General features: G+C 44.2%; 1 protein-coding gene across 2 annotated transcripts in view; it reads left to right on the forward strand.

The window, feature by feature from the left end:
* Positions 1-16,876, forward strand: part of DLGAP4 (DLG associated protein 4) — a 422,133-nt gene that overhangs the window by 255,288 nt on the left and 149,969 nt on the right. The window lies entirely within an intron of this gene.

Consider the following 16,876-nt stretch of genomic DNA (forward strand, 5'->3'; position numbering starts at 1 on the left):
CCACCCTTTGTCCCCAATCCTCGAGGAAGGAGGAGAGCCATTGTAAGGCCAACCCCCTAACCCCTACGTTGGCGAGGCAGCGGGTAAGTAGCTGATGGTCGACCGTGTCAAACGCGGCCAACAGGTCTAACAGCATCAGCACCGCCACGCCACCTCGATCTAGATGCCGTTGGAGGTCATCTGCCAAGGCAACCAGCACTGTCTCCGTCCCGTGACCCGGGCAAAAGCCGGACTGGCAAGGGTCTAGGATGGAAGCGTCATCCAGAAAATCCTGCAACTGCAACGCCACTGCCCTCTCAATAATTTTACCTAAAAACGGTAAATTAGAGACCGGTCGGTAGTTTGCCAATTCGGCCGGGTCTGCTGTACTTTTTTTCAGGAGGGGGCGAACCATGGCCTTTTTCAAGGATGTTGGAAAGCGTCCCTCCAAGAGGGATCTATTTATGATGTCCCGTAAAGGACATCTAAGCTCCCTCTGGCAAGATTTAATTAGCCAGGAGGGACATGGGTCCAGATCGCAAGTTGTTGGGCGTGCAGAGGAGAGAATTCTGTCAACTTCCTCCAGGCTGAGTGGGTTGAAGTGATCCAGAACTAAACTGGAAGACAGGCACGGAGTCTCCAGTTCGCATACTGTATCCAATGTGATGGGCAGGTCCTGGCGGAGCGACGTGATTTTGTCTGCAAAAAAATTCGCAAAAGCCTCACAGCCTATTTCTAATTCTCTAACATTTGGTCTGCCTTGAGGCAGTGTGGTAAGATGTCCAGTTATTCTAAACAATTGTGCTGAGCGCGAATTTGCAGACGCAATCCTGGCCGCGAAGTAATCTTTCTTCGCGGCCTTGACTGCCATCTCATAAGACTTCATAAACGTTCTATAGGATGTTCTCGTCGCTTCATCATGAGTGCGCCGCCACTGTCCCTCTAGTCGTCTGAGCCCTTGTTTCAGCTGTCGTAGCTTCAAGGTGTACCATGGAGCCAGCCTCACACGAGGGCGCAGAGGGCGTCGAGGTGCGATCTCGTTGATCGCCCTGGATAGCCGATCTTGCCAGGCATCAACCAGGGCGTCAAGGGAACCGCCAGTGGGCCAGGGATCCCGTAGGGCCATTTGGAACCGTTCCGGGTCCATCAGGCTCCACGGGCGAGCCAAAATAGGCTCTCCGCTTTTACAGGGTTGGGGCAGCATCTCCACACGGGCCTTGAGGGCTAGGTGATCCGACCATGGCACCGCCTCTGTCGCGATATCGTTCACCCGAATCCCGGACGCAAAGATCAAGTCTAGCATGTGCCCTGCCTGATGCGTAGGGGTCGTAACAAATTGAGAGAGTCCTAGTGTCGCCATGAAAGACACCAGGTCCAACGCCCGATTGGAGGCTGCGTCATCGGTGTGGACATTGAAGTCACCCAGGACCATAAGCCCCGGGTACTCCAACGCCCAGCCTGCCACAGCCTCCATCAGGGATGGTAAGGTGCTGGCTGGTGCGTTAGGCGGACGGTACACCAGCCAGATCACCAACCCCTCTCCGACATCCCACGCTAGGCCGGCACACTCAATACCATCGATCTTTGGGGCCGGGAGAGCCCGGAAGGAGTAACCCTCCCGTATGAACAACGCCACGCCTCCCCCCCGCCCACTAGTCCGCGATTGGTGAAAGACCGAGTAACCGGGGGGGTCATCTGGGAGAGAGCCACCGTCTCCCCCTCTCGCACCCAGGTCTCGGTCACGCAAGCCAGGTCCACGTCCTGCCAGGTCCACATGGATCACTGTCACTCATTTATATTGCCAGTACAAACCCACAAGAGTCTAATGTGCATAAATGTGTTTGTCCAGATCTTAGAAGGGTTTTCAGATTAGTAGTTCTTTAAGATTCAGCTCTTTAAGAAAAATAACTCCTCCCACAATAAATATGCCTGCCAAGTCACAACCCAGAGATTTCCCCTCTAGGGCTTTTTTGTATCAGGAACTCCTTTGCACATTAGGCCACACACTCCTAATGCAGCCAATCCTCCAAGAGCTTACAGGGCTCTTAGTACAGGGCCTGCTGTAAGCTCCAGGGGGATTGGCTACATCAGGGTGTGTGGCCTAATATGCAAAGGAGTTCCTGCTACGAAAAAAGCCCTGTCCCTCTCTAAATCTATTGCAGAATAGGACAACCACAGCTTTTACCCTGTGCATTTGCCTATGCTTTCATCCTTTCTTTGTCTTCTGTCTGGCATACCTAGAATCCTGCTCATTACAACAAACAGGACAGAGAAACCAGATCTACCTCCTAATTTGGCAGTATTTGTAAAGGCAAAAAGGGAGGGGTCCTCTGGGATATAACTGAGCAATTCTGCCAGTGGATAATGGTGTTTTGCAACAGTGGTCTATCCAAGCATATTAGCTACTGCAAGAGATTTTGGATGACTCAAATATGGCTGTGTTGTTGCAGAGGAAACCATCACAGATGCTAAAAGAATAGTCCACATAGTTGTCCCATGTGCCACAATTAAAGTCTAAGTGACATCTGCACATTTTTCTATTGTCTCACAAAATCCACTTCAATAAAGGTCTGATAAGAAAGTGAAACGCAACTTTTCAGGGCACCTCGTTCACTCCTCACTGACATACACAGCACATTAAAAGAATGATTCTCAAAAGAAGACAACTGTTACACTAATTAAAAGAGGTTGGTTAAAGGAGTGATAGGTGATTACTCATCTTGTTAAATGGAGACACCTGCAGAGCATATATTGCTGTTAGAAAGATGGCTTCCCATACAAATGCAGGAAGATTCTTCCAGAGCAAATGCTGATACAACTACAATAGAAATAATTATAGTACAATGCAAATTGCTGCAACTCATCACAAAAGACCAAGGCAAATAATGTAATGCAGACTCAACACAATGTTGGCAATTAAGAAATTGCAGCACATAATCAATCAATCAATATAACCCAGATCTGTGGCTACAACTTTCCCAAGATATGGAACCTTGAAACCCATTTAAATTGATGAAAATAGAAAGCAGATAGAAAGCAAATCAGTGCAAAGCAAGCTGGTACAAGAGAGACGAGAATCAAGGCCATTTTTCTCTGTACCTGAAAGAAGTTTGCTCCATCAAAGAACATTCTGACTAAGCAAGGCTGAGGTTCAGTATATTTAGACTCATAGGCATGTGATGGCCTCAATGCCAATCCATCCTTCAGCTTATGTATAACATATAACAAAAGCTTCTGGTATTTTGTGATATGTTATACATGAAGGAGTTGCCTTATATTGAGAGGCAGAGCAGAGCAGTGGTCTATCATGACCAGGATCCAGCTAAACTATTAGCTTCAGGGTTTCAATGAAAAAGTCTTTCCCAGCTCTGCTGTTTGAAATTCTGTAACTGGAGTTGCCAAGTCCATAACAATATATGAAGGGTTCCATTTCCTCCCTTTCGTGTAGGCTTCCAAAAACAGAAGAACCCCATTGATCTTTGTTACATTAAATGGTTGTGTGTGAACTGAAGATAAAGTTGTCTGATTTTAACTCTCATTCTTGTTGCAGTAGCAGCATCTCTTGGCTAGCCTTGATGGGCTTTTTGCCTGCACCTCAGTCAATAGGAGCTGCTGGGCCGCAGTCACACTCACTATTAAATCCATCCCTAACCTGTCACTATTATACCCCGCAGCTTTTTTACAACAAATTTCCTGATCAGACATCCCTCCATCCTTCAGTTCTAAGCAGCGTTGGTCCCATTGTTGGTTGATCAGAGGTCTCAAACGGACCTCATTTTTTGAGACGGCATTCCACACGCGTGCAAGCACAGTACCGTGGGATATTGTGCTTGTTTTTTTTTTAAAGGTGCCAGAAAAGGTGGGCGATCTGCCCCCCCCCCATTTAAACACCCGGAAAGGAAGGGGAAGCCCAGGAGTTCTCTTCTGTCTCTCTGCCTGGCGGGGAGACAGCAAAGGTGGGTCATCTTCCTCCCCCTCCCCCATTTAAACACCCCACCGTGGTGTTTAAATTGTGGAGGGAGCATGGCAACTCTCTTTGCTGTCTCTCCACCTAGCGGGGAGACAGCAAAGGTGGGGGATCTCCCCCCCCCCATTTAAACACCCCACCATGGTGTTTAAATGGGAGGGGCATGGCAACTCTCTTTGCTGTCTCTCCGCCTGGCGGGGAGACGGCAAAGGTAGGTCATCCTCCTACCCTGGCAGGGAGACTGCAAAGGTGGGCGATCTGCCTCCCCCCTTCCTCATTTAGGAAAGGTCCCCTGTGCAAGCACCAGTCGTTTTCAACTCTGGGGTGACGCTGCTTTCACAAAGTTTTCACGGCAGACCTTTTACGGGGTGGTTTGCCATTGCCTTCCCCGGTCATTACACTTTCCCCCCCAGCAAGCTGGGTACATATTTTACCGACCTCGGAAGGTTGGAAGGCTGAGTCAACAATCGCTGGCGCAATGATATCATTTGGAGTGGGCTCTCGCAGGGAAGCGGATGTGCACTTGCGACGAGTCACCTACAATGGAGCGTTCAAACATAGAAAGTACGCGCAGGAGTCGTCGGAAGCATTCTTATTCCGGATTTAATGTACTATCAAAAAAGTCTGCGTCTCAGTTGTGGCAGTTCGGGACATGAACGAGCCAACGACCATTGCCAGATGCTGTTGTTTGGACAACCACATAAAATCCGACATGCATCTGGCTTTCATCCATGCCCATCTTGTCAGTTTATATGCGTCTGACCTCGGCCCTGGTGTTTTTCATAAGATCAGCAGCAACCAAACTGGGCAAGAAGCTCAGTGCAGAAAGATAAGTGCCAGCCATATTCCTAAGTGCAAAACATCTTCCTCATCTGCAATAAATTATCTCATACTTCATTCTGGTTTCTGAAACCTCTAGGGCTTCCTTCACAAACTGTTGGGCTAATTTGCCTTTTACCGGTACAACAGGTCCCAGAGGTATATAGGCCAGTGGAAACAAGCAATGTGACTCTTCTTGGGAAATAGGTTCATTTTGATCGCTTTTTGTAAAATGTCCCAATTCTCAGGGAGCTGCTATTGCTAGTGGCATTAAGAGAAGGATGGAGATGCTTAATGTGAATGTATATAGCTCAAAGGTATGATTATTAAACTAAGGTTTATTATTTTCATGTATATTTGAGGTTTTTGCAGTGACAAAAACTTGGAGCATGTAGACATTAGCACAAAATTAATGTTCCAGATACATTTTTTTAAAAAAAGAGAATACCCCTAATACACATTGCAGCAAAATTAATGTTCTCTGTGCCTTTTTCTTTTTTCTTTCCTTTTTCTTTCCTTTTTTTTTTCTTTTTCTTTTGAAGGAACAAGCCCTGCTTTTGTGTACAGTACAACTTGGCAAAATACAGGTCAAAATTTAGGCCTTCTGTTGTTAAAAAAAAATGCTTAAATTGATCTGTTGGAAATCTCTATATAAAGCAAATAGATGATTTGGTAATCTTGGTTTTGCTCTATTGTTCTATGCATCAGATCAGTGGAGAGAAAGTCTGTGACCCTGTCCAGAGATGCTTGGTGCAATTGCTACACTCAAGTAGTTCTATGACAGCGGCTCTTTAGTTGTAGAGACCCACTTGCATCTGTAAGCAAAAGCAAGTCACCAATCACATTTGAGTACAGAATCAAATATTGATGCATTGCAGAGTTCAAAGGCAGATTGCCTGCCTGGGTTTTGCTCACCTCTACATCTGCTTTATTTTTGTGCAGGAGAATATAGTCTAGAAATTGTACATTGATAAATACATATTGTGAGGACTCAGAACGTAGCACAGAATTTGGTTTTCCCAGGATACTTTGGTTTGATGCATGAACAGAAGGCAAACCCTATCCTTGGCCATTCTTTCTTCATGAGGTTGGTGGGTGCTATGTCAGTTTACAGGCACAGAACAACTTCTTCAAACCTATGAAACATTCTTCTTGGATTGGGGTACAGAAATATTTCATCTCAGTGCTACTACTCTCAGTCCCAAGGCAAAGGCAGCCTCGCTCACACACAGCGAGTTAGATTCCAAAACAATTTCATCAATATTGCAGTAAAGCTGAGCAAAAGCCAGCTGCATGATTTTGAATTTTAGGTGGCGCTCTGGTTTTGTTGCTTTTTTTTTCAGTGTGCCTCTCAAAAATGTCCATTAATTTTTAAGAGGGTTAGGAACCAGAACACAAAAGAAACACCTAAAGAACCTGGGCTCACTGGAAACTGTGCAATGTTTTCTGTTGAAGCTGCAGCATGTCCATGTGCATGCCCCTTTTGACAAACCCATGGCTCAGACTCTACTCTTAATGAATCTGCCTTGAAATTTTAGAGTTTTCTTTCAAAAGCGTACTGTGTTTTTGATTTAAAAATTCAAAAGACACAACAATTTGAACTAACCCTATATTATGTCCTATGCAAGCACCAAAAAACCTACCTCCCACTTTATAGAGGAAAATGCTGTTCATTTCAGATACAGTTGATGACCTTGGGAAAACCATTTTAATTACTTTTCAAACCAGACAAAGATTTAACATGTAGATTTAATTGCAGCTGGGAGCCAGAAACAGAAAATAAGCAGATGGAATCCACAAGATTCCCTCAGTGCTCTGTATATCTAGGTAGCAGATAGGATGGGGATCAAAGGACTAATTAGTTGTAAATGGCTTCCCATACGCATTCCAGAGTAATTATCATCTCATTTTGAAGTTTAACCTCTGGCTGTAGCAAGCCTAACATAACACAGAATGACTGGACTTTTAGAGGGATATTATATTAAAAATTAATATATAGCATCCTTCATAGCTCTTCTACAGACACCTTTGTCAGCTCTAGCAGTCCTTGGGCTTTGTTTTCTTTTGTTGTCTTGTAGACTGTTTCATATTTCTGAATGATTCCTGTTAATGAGTCATGCCTTTGGATGCCATAATTCTGGATGGCCTCCTGGAAGGTGCCGCCAAGAAACAGAGGGACTTCCACTTTTAATTGGGCAATGCACAGGCTGTCATCCTAGGGAGGAGAACAATTATGGCTTCAGAAGCCCTGCAGGACTTGGCTGTTTCTGCTTCCCCTGCAGACAGAGATAGATATCAGGCTGTGCTGCTCTACATAACTCTTGTGTTCCAGTCACAATTAGATAGCCCAGTGTCGGCCTGAGCTTGGATTTCAGCAGCACTGTTTTGTCGGAACAGGCTTCCAAAGCTGTCCCCAGTGACCTCCCTGTGATCCAAGTCACAGGCTTGAAAAAACAGAGGAAGCAAGTGCCATTTTTCAGAGCTCAGGCACAGCAATGGTGCCCTGTGCTTGTGCTCTCGTTCTCTCTCTCTCTCCCCTCTCATAATCAATAGTGAAGTCATTCAAGAGGGACAATATTTGCCTTAGAGCAGATTTAGTAAATAGTTCTGCACTTTATTGTGCTAATGGCTCCCACTGGGAGAGACAAGGACAGGATCAGCTGTGACCTTTCTGCAGGGGCTGCTTGTGCAGCATTTTCTATTGTGATGTCTCTGAGGGGAAGCTGGGGCTGAAGACACCATGGCCTCCTACATTGCCTGTTCAGATCTTATCCATCCTCCTTACCATGGCATTCCCTGTCTGATTACCATCCCTGTTTGATTATCTCCTTACCATGGCTTTCCATGTTTGAATACCATGGCATTTCATGTTTGATTCCTCCTTCTACAGCATATTGAGACATATTCATGGTTCTTGTAAAATATGATAGGGTGTGTGAATACACCAGATTCCATGGCTTTCTAGCAGGGTCATGAATAATTAGTTGATTAATCAACCAAAAAAGTGAGTTGATGGATCTACATTTCATCAATATGGGGCAATCTGAATCTACAGAATGTGTATTTATTTTTGAGCGATTGCTTTGGTTCTAAATGGAAGAATCAGACCAAGAGTCCACCTGATCCAGAATCTTGGTGGCAAAGTTTGGGAGATGAGAATATGTTTTTGATGGCCTTGATTGCACATGAGACAAGTGTCAGATTGCCTTGCCTTGCCATTGTCTGACTCAAGGTACACTTGAACAGCCTTGAAACTGCATGGTAGCTGTGATTGTGGAGTTTTGTTGTCTTCAGCCTTATAGCTGCTTTTCCATTTAAGCAGTAAGCGAAATTGATTCTTCCTCAGCATCATGGATAGTTGGTTCAGGTAATTAAATTACCAGCACTGGGGTGAACTACAACCCCCATAAGGCTGTGCAAAAAACTAGCACAGACTGCAAAGAACACCAAATGTTGCAACTATTTTTAAAACACCATGTTTTTTTACAATCACTGTTTGCTCATGACTACTTCAATCACTTATTCTCCAAATAATTTGAAATGACAACAGGTCTGCAGGTAGGGAAACATAGAGTTGGAAAGGAACCCAGAGGTCAATGCAGGAAATTCACAGCTACCTCCCTCTCCCTCAGTTGAATTCTTACTAGACTGAGGACATGTATATGCAAAATGCTGCAGGTGTATTTACTTGACTGTTTGAATGCATGGAGTTCAAAGAGGCTTGAGTTGCTCATGAACAGAGGAAATACTCAACAACAATAACAAATCAGCTCACAACCAGAAGCAGAATGTGAGCTGAACTGGTGGTGGTTCAAGCATCCCTACTTTTAACGGTGGGCAGCCAGGAGCTTGAAGGTTTGTCACTCTGTTAGGAATTTAAAAAAAAAAGAAAATACTGAAAATATACCTTGTTTATTTAATGGCACATCTTATTCAGTATCTGAAATGGTTCTATTTATTTCTGGTTTATTCTGTTACATTTCTGTCCCTCCACTGTGCCTTAGCAGAGCCCTCTGACCAGCACCAGTATAAAGGTGTTGATGATAATATGCAGGTTAATTTACATTTAGTTGGCTAAAGGGCAAGTGAATTAATATGCTTTAGTTGATTAATCACATGACTGCCTTATTTTGCAATATGGCATTTATTTACTCAGTTTTATAGCCTGCCACATCCTGAAGGCTCTGGGCAGTTAACAGATGGAATCAGAATAAACAACACTGTAAAAGAGAATAAAATTAAAACCTTTAAAATTCATTAAAAGAACATACCTGTAAAACCAGGTTTAACTATGATTCTCAAAAACCCCAAGCAAATTTGTCTGAATAATTTTTCTGGAACGTATTCGGATGGACTCTGGAAAGTTTGCACAGAATCTGCTGTCTTTGTCTGAACTTAAGTTTTGGCTTTCATTTTTTACATAATTTTTACTCATGGCTCTTTTCCTTGACCCAGGAAATCTCATTCATAAGATTACATTTTCTGCACCCTGGGTTCTGAAGGGAGTTTTCTAGCAAAGCTGTTTCAGAAGGAGGCAGACTTGCAAAGGTATAGAATAGTAAAACAGAAATCAAGTTGCACCTTTAGACTGACCAAGTTTATTTCAATATGCTCTTTCCCGAGTCAAATGCACGTTATTACAACAGATCCTTTGTACTGTTGTTCAAGCATTTTACATTGATTATTTTATTCTTTCTACCATTGCACACACATACACACAGTTAATTGCAGTTCTCCAAACATACAAACATAATTTTCCAATTCCTTCACTAACTGTCAGGCAGATAATGATCACCAAGACCCAACATTCCTGCTGGTCTTCACAACATAGTCAACAGCTCTTTTGCTGCTTTTCTTTGGCTGCTTTCAATTTATCCATCACCAGAAGTTGTACACTGGGACCAGACCTCTGACGGGGGCACAGTTCTGCTAGATGCTTCTTTGCCCTATGCATTGGAGAGGTTCCTGTGAAATGAGGCTTTGTCATCATCAAACCAGAACAAACAAGAAAATTCTATACAACTGTGGACACCTTAAAAACTTATCTACCTATTGCAGTAGTGGCCAGACTTTTTGGACAAAATTGTTGCATGTTGGATTCAGAGTACTGAAATAGTGCCACTGTAGTGTGAACTGTGTCATGCATTAAGCTTTCAGTGCCTTTGTATGGTTTCACCCCTTGTCTACCAAACCAGGGAGTAGGCAGAAACATGAGAGAGGCAGGTAGGAGTACGGATCTCACCCTGTGCCAGAAGCATGGATAATCTTGTGTCATAGTGCCGTAACCCCCTTCTGTGTGTCCTGTTGATAGTATCAGTGCCGCAGAAAAATCACTCATACTATCTGGTGGTTATGCAGCCAATTGATGGCAAAACTACTGTGATGCTGCTTGCAAAACAAAATAGTGTGTGATCACATAAGCTGTTGGGTTCTGGCTACTTCCTATACACATGGTAGCTGTGCGAATATTGCTGTTTGGTGACTGTTTGGCTCCTCTCATCCAATGCTTATGCCTGAAAGTCTCACAACTCTTGGGCCATAATGCAATACAATATCAAGATGTCTTGATAGGCTAATTCAGTTGCTTTGTTAGTTATTTATTTTCTGTCATAGCTCGTTCAAGCAGCTCTAATTGTGAAATATTTGAGAACAGCAGGGCAATTTGTTTGTATTCCTGCTGTAAAATGAGTTCAGTTTTTCTTCCACCTGTAAAAGAAGTCAAGATGAAAAGTTACAGAGGTCTTTTTTGAAGCCACAAAGGAAGGCCAAAAGTCCCTAAAGTGCTCCTTGGCTGCAGGACTTCTGTCTTATATTTTATTTCCTCCAAGACTCTCTGGATTGAAATGTGTCTCCTGGGCTATTAAAGTTTCATGGCACTGCCACCAGCTTGCTTGTTTAATTTACAAACACTTGACACTGAAGAAAGTCTAAAGAAAGAATCCAATTGGGAGTACTTGCTTCACTGGAGTAAGGTCAAGGAGGAGACAGAAGTCAGGTAAAGTGTGACTTTGGAAGTCCTTCAGAAAGGCCAGTTTTATGGTCCACTCATGTTTCCATTGTAAGAAGTGAACACAAATATGCATTTACCAATGCTACATGTGCACATGTAATCACTTAGTAAACCGGTTATCACTCTTTTGTTGAGTGCAAGGGGACAGTTCCAGTTGCAAAAATTTTACAGATTTCCTTTGCCCTGGAGACCCTTACATCCACACTGTCCCTGAGGAAAAGCCTTTGGTTAAGGGGGGAATAGAGAAGAGCTATCCCACAAGACGAGCTCTGCTTGCAGTCTTTGGATCAAACCGGTTTGCTGCTGAGTGGAGAGCAGAATCTTTCACAGGGGTAACCTTCTTAGTGAAAACAAATTGGTGTCTTGTGGTGACTAAAAGAGCAACATATTTTATTCCAGTCAAAGGTTTTGTAGATTAGAGTTCACTTCCTTGGATACCCTTTCCTACTCTTGTACCTTCAAATCAAGCCTACACAAGCCCATACAAATTGGCTTCCATATTCCATCACACATTTTAGCACACATCTGCCCCTTTCTACCTTGGTTTCAGACAAGCTCCCTCCCAGTCTGATTGTCTATGGCCACTGTCACACTCACCATTAAATTCTTCCCTAATCCGTCGCTATTATACCCCGCAGCTTTTTTACAATGAATTTCCTGATCAGACATCCCTCCATCCTTCAGTTCTAAGCAGCATTGGTTCCATCACTGGTTGATCAGAGGTCTCAACCGGACCTCATTTTTTGAGATGGCATTCCACACTTGCGCAAGCGCAGTACATGGGATATTGTGCTTGGCTTAAAAAAAAAAAAAAAAGTGCCAGAAAAGGTGGGCGATCTGCCCCACCCCCTCCATTTAAACACCCAGAAAGGAAGGGGAAGCCCAGGAGCTCTCTTTGCTGTCTCTCTGCCTGGCAGGGAGACAGCAAAGGTGGGTGATCTTCCTCCCCCCCATTTAAACACCCCACCGTGGTGTTTAAATGGGGGGGAGCATGGCAACTCTCTTTGCTGTCTCTCCGCCTGGCGGGGGGACAGCAAAGGTGGGTGATCTTCCTCCCCCCCATTTAAACACCCCAACGTGGTGTTTAAATGGGGGGGAGCACAGCAACTCTCTTTTCTGTCTCTCCGCCTGGTGGGGAGACAGCAAAGGTGGGTGATCTTCCTCCTCCCTCCATTTAAACACCCCAACGTGGTGTTTAAATGGGGGGGAGCACGGCAACTCTCTTTGCTGTCTCTCCGCCTGGTGGGGAGACAGCAAAGGTGGGTCATCTTCCTCCCCCCATTTAAACACCCCGCTGTGGTGTTTAAATGTGGGGGGGGGGGAGCACAGCAACTCTCTTTGCTGTCTCTCCGCCTGCATCTGGCTTTCGTCCATGCCCATCTCGTCAGTTTATGTGCGTCTGACCTTGGCCTATATTCACTTTCCTACAAAAGCTTTGGAGTGCTCACCCCTTGACTAGATGATGCAGATTTATAGGTGACTTCAATGTACCACTTGGGTAATCATCATCTACAGTGAGTTTCTGATCTGGTTAATACTTCCAAGATAGGCATAACTGGCTAATGTAAGATTTAGCAACAGTTCTATGTTCAAGACATGCCTGGTTGCACAGACAGAGGCTAAGAGTGAAAAGATAAAACAATGTAGGAACAGGGGGTAGATAATGACCAACCATGAAAAAGGGGCAGTGAACGTAGTAGCGGCTTAAGGATCAAGGCTTCTGGCTGGCTCCATATGTATACCTCACTATGACCACAGGTCTTGTCTTGAGGGCCAGTGTGGTGTAGTGGTTAGACTAGGCGTCTCAGGTCTCCACTCTGCCATGCAAGCTTGCTGGGTGACAATGGGCCAGCTGCACACTTTTAGCATAATCTACCTCACAGGGTTGATTTGAGGATAAAATGAACAATGTAAGCCACTTTGGGAGAGAAAGAATTATAAGTTATGTAAACAAACAAATAGATATTAGTCCAGAGGTTTTGGCTTTTGGTTTAGTAACTTACAAATCTTTTTCTGATGCGCTTCTGCTTACCAGCTATTCTCAGGCCTGTTTGTTTTGTTTCAGGGCTTTTTTCGTAGCAGGAACTCCTTTGCATATTAGGCCACACTCTCCTGATGTTGCCAGTCCTCCAAGAGTTTACAGTAGGCCTTGTACTAGGAGCCCTGTAAGCTCTTGGAGAATTGGCTACATCAGGGGTATGTGGCCTAATATGCAAAAGAGTTCCTGCTACAAAAAAGCCCTGCTTTTTATGTTTGACTTTCTCCATCTGGCAAGTGCAGTATAACAGGCAATGACAAGATACCATAGCCATACAGTTTACTTTGATCCTCCTTTATATTTAAATATGCTAATTAATATCATTTTTGAAAGAAAATATGTAATAGTTGCTGAGGATTGGTAACATGCTTTTCTAAAGAACTTGTTTCACAAGAATATTCTTGTTGGTTTTTTGAGGTTTCTCTGACAAGGACATTAGATTGGCTTCCACCAGGATGTTTCCACATACAGAAGGATTCCTGTCCACAGAGCACAACATTCTCGCCTCTATCTACAGCTCAAAATGCACCCCAAGAAGGAGTATTTCTGGTGGCATTTGGAAATGTAGCAGTGGAGGGGGGAAGGCAAGAAAGTCATGTTCCATAGGCAGGAATCCTTCCATCTGCAGAAACATTCTGGTGGTTAGTTCTAAGCTGTTACAGTAACAGAGGGTGTGATCACACAAGATATTTGGCCCAACCTAATCATGCCTTCCCTCCACATTCAATGTGCAGATCTGCTCCCCAAGTCTCACCCATACTTACCTCATTTTAGGATGGACTAGGACCAGATTTAATAGCTACTGGGAACTTCCCGGTAGTAAATCTCTAAAACGCATACAGGGTGCATTTCCTGGCTGTCTGAATGGCCAGGGCACACGATGCACCTGCCCCGCATGCACAGAAGCAGTATGAATGCTCCTCTTACCCATGTCCAGCCCATGCAGCAGGGCAGGGGCTGTGTGATTGCCACAGCACACATCAAAGAGAACCAGCTTTTTCAAAGCCAGGATACTACCATTCCAAATCCCCAGTGTGACCCATACAGAGACTTGGTATGCATTCACACACCCTGAATAATGCACTTTCAATCCAGCTTTCAGTGCATTTCAACAGCTGTTTGCAAGTGGATGTTGCTGTAAAAACCAGAGGCAACGTGCATTGAAAGTGGCTTGAAAGTGCATTATTTGGAATATGTGAAAGAACCCTTGGGTAGAAATTATCAATGATATCTATCTTGCAGTCATGCAGCACAGCCAAGACCTTTGAGTCCTGGAGATGCTCAGAGCTCTTTTTTAATTCCATGACAGTGAACACTTCAGCTAAGGCTCATCCTACACTTTTAATGCTGGTTTTATCTTTGTTATATTCATCCCATGCCAAATAGTAACTAAGTGAACAAATACTGAAATTGGAGAGGCTTTAGAGTGGGCGTTAAAGGAAGTAGTAGAGTTTGGCAGTTAACGTAACCCAGACACAATTGCTCATATGCATTGCCTTGACGATTATTAATTAAACTTAATTATAGCACAGCTATATTTGAGATGCTGCAGCTTGCAAAGACAAGAATTACAGACAATGGGGCTCATCCCTCCACTGCCTCTATGGAACTATTTAAATTAAGAAATCTCCAAGGTGAGTAGAAGGATGGATCCTCGTATTCTCCCTCTTTAAAATGTAGCTAAGCCTTGCCAGTTCTGTCCATATGGGAAGCTATTGCTGATGGGCTGCCAGAGGGCATTGACAGCCTCTCCTAACGATGCTGGTGATGGATGCCAGTGGCATTATTGATGGATGCCAGCAGTATCTGTGATGGATGTGGGTGGCACACCAGAGAGATGTTGATGGCAGTATTGATGAATGTTGGTGATAATGTGCCACTGGCACTGATAAAGGATGCCATGGTATTGGTGGGTGCTGGTTTGGGAGGAGGATATGTAATCGACAATGATGGATGACCATGCCTTTGCTAATGGAAGCTGGTAGCATTAATGATGAATGCTGGTGCTTTGGATCATCAACATCCATAGCATTAGTGGTGGCCAGTAGCTGTGCTGTTAATAGATGAGGAGTCATTGTTTTATTGAAGAGTACCAAAGCTGTTGTTCACAAATATTGGTGGCATATATTATAGGTACTGGATTTGTTCCTCCAGAAGTTAGTGGCTATAGTGACAAATGTCAAGGTTTTTATTAAAGGATACCAGAAGTACTGCCCAAAATTAATTTGCTAGTGGATATTAGTACCATTGATGACCTCCCATAGCCAATTGAAATAGCAGTCATTGGCGATCAGCATCAAAATCACTGCACTTCATTGCCATAAAAAATACCATTATTACTGTTAAGTTTGCATCTGTTCTGAGACACTGGGTGTGATCATATGAGCAGTTTGGCCTGACATACACACATCCCCTCTGGATTAAATGGGCACTATCACACACAGAGACATCTAGCTCCCATGCCCCATTCATCTATACCATGCGCTAAAACAACTTCCATGCTGGTGCGCCATGGAAGTGCATGAGTGGTGTGATCATTACACTCCATTTCTGGCATATCCTTTCCCCTCTCCAAATCCTACTCTGTGCACTTCAGTGCCCCCATAGAACTGGCCAGGAGTATGTCACACTCACCTGCTTCTACACACAAACAGTGGGAATTTGAGAAAAAACCCAACCCAGCCATGGGTCCATGTTTGCAGCACATTAGAAGAAGAAGAAGATATTGGATTTATATCCTGCCCTCCACTCCGAAGAGTCTCAGAGCGGCTCACAATCTCCTTTACCTTCCTCCCCCACAACAAACACCCTGTGAGGTGGGTGGGGCTGGAGAGGGCTCTCACAGCAGCTGCCCTTTCAAGGACAACCTCTGCCAGAGCTATGGCTGACCCAAGGCCATGCCATGCTAGCAGGTGCAAGTGGAGGAGTGGGGAATCAAACCCGGTTCTCCCAGATAAGAGTCCGCACACTTAACCACTACACCAAACTGGCTCTCCATTAGCTATGTGGATGACCAACCATGGGCCTGTGACACTATGATGCCAGCTTAGGGAACGCGATCTGGTTGACATACACCATTCCAAACTCACATGACTTATTTAAAGCTGAGATACTGCCATGGCCACACCCATTGTTATTTAAAGCTGAGATACTGCCATGACCACACCCATCTGACCACATCCATTGTTAAGCCTGCTTCAAATATTACAGGTTTTTTTCCATAGGTATATTCATTATTGTCTTGCTTTCAGAAACTTTCTGGGAGAGCATTTGAAAGTTGGGGTGCTGCTACATAAAAGGGTCTGTCTACCACCTTTGAAGGGGGCACAAAACATTGCATCTTCTGAAGCCCTTAGCTGATGGGCAAGTTATCTATGTAGGGAAAGACAAAAATCCAGCAATGTGCAAAGTCCAGCACAAATGTATGTCTCTTAATGAAAACTCTGAACTGAATTAGGTACTGCTGTACTGATAAACATTTGTTCAGCATTCACATGTAACTGTAAATGTGTGTGTTGCTACCCAGGGATTGCCTTGGATTTAGGAGAGTATTTCCACCTGTGGAGCATGATGCCTCCTCCCTCCTGTGGGTTTGGTGGGGGGCATTTTGAACTGTTTTCAGGGAGGTGGGCAGTGGTGCTCTGTGAGTGGAAAATCTTTGCTCCCGTAGAAAGATTGTTAACTTTGATCCTGATGAAAGGAAAGAGTGATCTCATTGGCTACTTAGAGATCGATTGCAATAGTTCTTGAAGCCCTTGTGGTATACAGTTTACCTAATCTAGGGCCTTCTCGGTGGCAGCACCGGAATTGTGGAATGCTCTCCCTGAGGCCATAAGGGCCCTGCGGGATCTTTCCACTTTCCACAGGGCCTGTAAGACCGAATTGTTCTGACAGGCCTTTGATATCTAACTGGGAGAGAACTGCCACCCGACATCATTATAGAGTACTATGTGATCACCGTCAGAAAAGAAGTACTCGTTTATATTGTAGTGATACAGCACCACAAAATGGTTTTAAAATCTTAAATTGTAATTATGTTTTATTGGTTTTAACTTGTGAATAT

This window comes from Heteronotia binoei, chromosome 2 (assembly GCF_032191835.1).
Source record: "Heteronotia binoei isolate CCM8104 ecotype False Entrance Well chromosome 2, APGP_CSIRO_Hbin_v1, whole genome shotgun sequence".
Lineage (NCBI taxonomy): Eukaryota > Metazoa > Chordata > Lepidosauria > Squamata > Gekkonidae > Heteronotia > Heteronotia binoei.